The sequence below is a fragment of the Cebus imitator genome, unplaced genomic scaffold, assembly GCF_001604975.1.
Source record: "Cebus imitator isolate Cc_AM_T3 unplaced genomic scaffold, Cebus_imitator-1.0 Scaffold246, whole genome shotgun sequence".
NCBI classification, from domain to species: domain Eukaryota; kingdom Metazoa; phylum Chordata; class Mammalia; order Primates; family Cebidae; genus Cebus; species Cebus imitator.
Genome location: NW_016107561.1, coordinates 3,165,882 through 3,169,693, shown reverse-complemented (window position 1 = coordinate 3,169,693; position 3,812 = coordinate 3,165,882).

The following is a 3,812-nucleotide window of genomic DNA, read 5'->3' as shown; positions in this document are numbered from 1 at the left end:
GCGTGAGCCTCTGTGCCTGGCCAGTAGCGATTTCTTAAATATAATGCCAAAAAGCACAAGCAACAAAAGTGAAAATAGACAAATAGAATTGCATCAAACTAAAAATCTGCACAAGAAAGAAAACAACAGATTGAACAGACAACCCATAAATTGGGAGAAAATATTTGCAAACCACACATTTGATAAAGGACTAATATCTAAAATATATAAGAAATTCAACTTAATAGCAAGAAAACAAATAACTTGATTAAAAAATGGTCAAAGGACCTGAACAGACATTTCTAGAAAGAAGACATACAAATGGCCAACAGATATAGGAGAAAATATTCAATATCACTAATTATCAGGAAAATGCAAATTAAAATGACAATGAGATATTACCTCACACTTGTCAGAAAAAAGATGAAAGATGATAACTGTTGGTAAGGATGTGGAGAAAAGGGAAATCTTTTTTGAGACAGAGTCTCGTTCTTTTGCCCAGGCTGTTGTACATTCGTGCAATCTTGTCTCACTGCAACCTCCGCCTCCTGGGTTCAAGCAATTCTCCTGCCTAAGCCTCCCAAGTAGGTGGGATTACAGGCACATGTCCCCATACCTGACTAATTTTTTAATTTTTAGTAGAGATGGGGTTTCACCATGTTGGACAGGCTGGTCTTGAACTCCTGACCTCAGGTGATCTGCCCACCTTGGCTTCCCAGAGTGCTGGGATTACAGGTGTGAGCCACCACACCCAGCCAGAGAAAAGGGAAATCTTGTACACTGTGGGTGGGAATGTAAATTGGTACAGCCATATGTCAAAAAATATAGACAGAGATTCCTCAAAAAAATTAAAAAATACGATTGGCATATAATCCAGCAATCCCCCTTCTAGGTATATATCCAAAGGATTTGAAATCACTATGTTGAAGAGATGTCTGCACGCCCATGTTCATTACAGCATTATTTACAATAGTCGAGATACAGAAACAACATAAGTGTCCATCAGTGGATGAATGGACAAAGAAAATGTTGTATATATATATATATATATATATACACAATAAAATATTATTCATCCTTGTAAAGATGGAAATCATGCTATTTGCTACAATATGGATTAACCTGGAGTACATTGTGCTAAATGAAATAAGCCAGGAAGAGAGATAAATACTTCCTTATCTCACTTATATGTGGAATCTAAAGAGTTGAAACTCATTGAAATAGAGAGTAGAGGCCGGGCATGGTGGCTCGCACCTGTAATCCTAGCACTTTGGGAGGCCTAGGCAGGTGGATCACCTGAGGTCAGGAGTTTGAAAGCAGCCTGGCCAACATGATGAAACCCCATCTCTACTAAAAATACAAAATTAGCCGGGCATGGTGGTGTGCACCTGTAATCTCAGCTATTCAGGAGGCTGAGACAGGAGAATCACTTGAGCTTGGGAGGCAGAGGTTGTAGTGAGCCAAGACCATGCCATTGCACTCCAGGGCAACAGGAGCAGAACTCCATCTCAAAAAAAAAAAAACAAAAAAGAAAAGAAAAGAAGAGAAATGGAAAGTAGAATGATGGTTACCAGAGGCTGGGGAGGGGTGTATGGGGGATGGGAAGAGTTTGGTCAAAGAGTACAGATTCAATTAGATAGGAAGAATAAGTTTTAGATGTTGCATAGCATGGTGACTATAGTTAATAATGTATTCTATATTTCAAAATTACTAAAACAGATTTCAAATGTTTTCAGCACAAAAAATGGTATGTATATGGAGGGATAGATATGTTAATTAGCTTGACTTAATCATTGCATAACATATACATATATCAAAACATCACATTGTACCCCATAAATATGCAATTAATATTTGTCAATGAAAAATAAAATACAAAATTAGAAACCATTCAGATAAATCTAAAATATGAAGATGTGAAAAAGCCTTATAACTTTCAGGAAACTCACAAAAGAGAAATGTGCTTTTTTACTGATTCCTCACATAACACAGTTATCAAACTTCTCTCTAGCAGTCATCAATCCTATCATAACACCTGCTCTCTCCTGCTTCTTTTCAAGGAGAGATGCTCCAGATACTTGCAGTTTATCTTTTCCCTGGTTAAAGGTACAATATAAAAGAACTTAATGAAAGCAAAGGTAATTTAGAAATCCTTGATTCCATAGGTTATTCAAATAGCACTGGTAGAAGCAAGAACATTTCTGAGGCAGTAGGATATTGCCTGCTTGTACTGCTTAGGCTCAGCTTCCTCTGCATCATGGCCAGGGCTTGGTCTTTATGTGCCCTCTTTCTGGACCAGACAAGGACCTAGACATGATTGTGAGGCAACTGCTTTCTGGCTTCTGATTAGTGTGAGATTGTTGAGCTACATGCCCTTTTCAACTGGGATAGAGAGCTACTGGATAGGTGAGTGTCAGAGACAGTTGTTTTGCTTTGCTTTTCTAATCACAGAAGTGTATGATAGGGGTTATTACCAGAAAGATGGTTGGGCGCAGTGGTTCACTCCTGTAATCCCAGCACTTTGGGAGGTGGAGGTGGGTGGATCACCTGATGTCAGGAGTTCCAGACCAGCCTGGCCAACATGGTGAAACTGAGTCTCCACTAAAAACATAAAAATTAGCCAGGCGTCGTGGCAGGCGACTGTAATCCCAGCTATTTGGCAGGCTGAGGCTGGAGAATCACTTGAACCCGGGAGGCAGAGGTTGCAGTGAGCCGAGATTTCGCCACTGCACTCTAGCTGGGGTGACAGAGTGAGACTCCATCTCAAAAAACAAACAAACAAACAAAAAAAAACAACAGTAGTCTAACTAGAAAGAAATAGACGGGGCCAGCCACCAGCATGACTTGGTGGCTCATGCCTCTAATCCCAGCATTTTGGGAGGCTGAGGTAGGAGGATTGTTTGAGCCCAGGATTTTGAGACCAGCCTGGACAACATAGCAAGACCCCGTCTCTACAAAAAATACAAAAATTAACCTGGCATGGTGGTGGTGCATGCCTGCGGTCCCAGCTACTTGGAAGGCTGAGGTGGGAGGAATGCTTGAGCCTGGGAAGTCGAGACTGTAGTGAGTCATGATCGTGCCACTGCACTCCAGCCCAGGAGACAGCATGAGACTCTGCCTCAAAAAAATAATGTATATTCCAAGACAGTAGCAAATTCTATCATTGTAAACAAAAAATTAAAAAAAGAAAAACTCTTTCTAAGAGAGATATAAATAAATAAATAAGAAAGAAAAGAAATAGACAGAAAAGAAAGAAAATAGGCGGGAGGGAGGAAACCTTGGACACTGGATGATCTAGAGGCAGAACTCCTGGCAATGCCTTTTCACTGCCTCAGTGATACATTTTACACTACCTTTGCAGCAGCTGAGTTGATAGAGTGAAGAGAGAAAAACCATATGATTAGCTTTCCTTCCATTTTTCTAAGCCACATACTTAGATGTGGCTTAGGATGAACTGTTCATTCCTTCCATCATCTTCAACTATTTTATTCTGAGGATTTACCAAAAGAAAAAACAATCTCAGTAACTTTTTAAGAATTTCCTTAGGTGAATGTAGAGTCAGGGACAATTGCATAGTTATGTCCCCCTCAATAATTTTATATAGGTAAAATCAAAATAAAATGATTATCAAATGAAAAAAAAGACAACACGCAAGTTTTCAAGGTGTATCTGAATGAAAAAAGGTACACCTGCCTGTTTTGCCTTGAGAAATAGGGTAGAAGGGCAGAGAGAGGGAAAAAAAAGTGAGGTTAAGGGCTAATTTTATGTACGAATCGTAGGTCTTTCAGCACTAGCTTTTTTTTTTTTTTTTTTTTTTTTTTTTTTTTTTTTTT